This window comes from Penaeus monodon, chromosome 21 (assembly GCF_015228065.2).
Source record: "Penaeus monodon isolate SGIC_2016 chromosome 21, NSTDA_Pmon_1, whole genome shotgun sequence".
NCBI lineage: Eukaryota > Metazoa > Arthropoda > Malacostraca > Decapoda > Penaeidae > Penaeus > Penaeus monodon.
The window spans coordinates 42057323-42057576 of record NC_051406.1 but is presented as its reverse complement, the minus strand read 5'-3'; positions in this window follow the sequence as shown (position 1 = coordinate 42057576).

The following is a 254-nucleotide window of genomic DNA, read 5'->3' as shown; positions in this document are numbered from 1 at the left end:
TTTATGGACATGCACAAACCCAAACACAAGCCCCCACAAACACGCACGCAAATACGCACATGTATATTTGCCAACACGGACATGCATACAGAAAGAATACGATGCTCCCCCAAAATGTTATCGCTTTTTTAAGAAGACATTAACATTGATCGTTTTTATGATAATTATGCGACATTTCTTAAACTAGTTTAGTCATCCTGAATTCCTCTTCAAAAATTTCCCTAAGATTAGGTCCATATACCATGTTCAAAAGA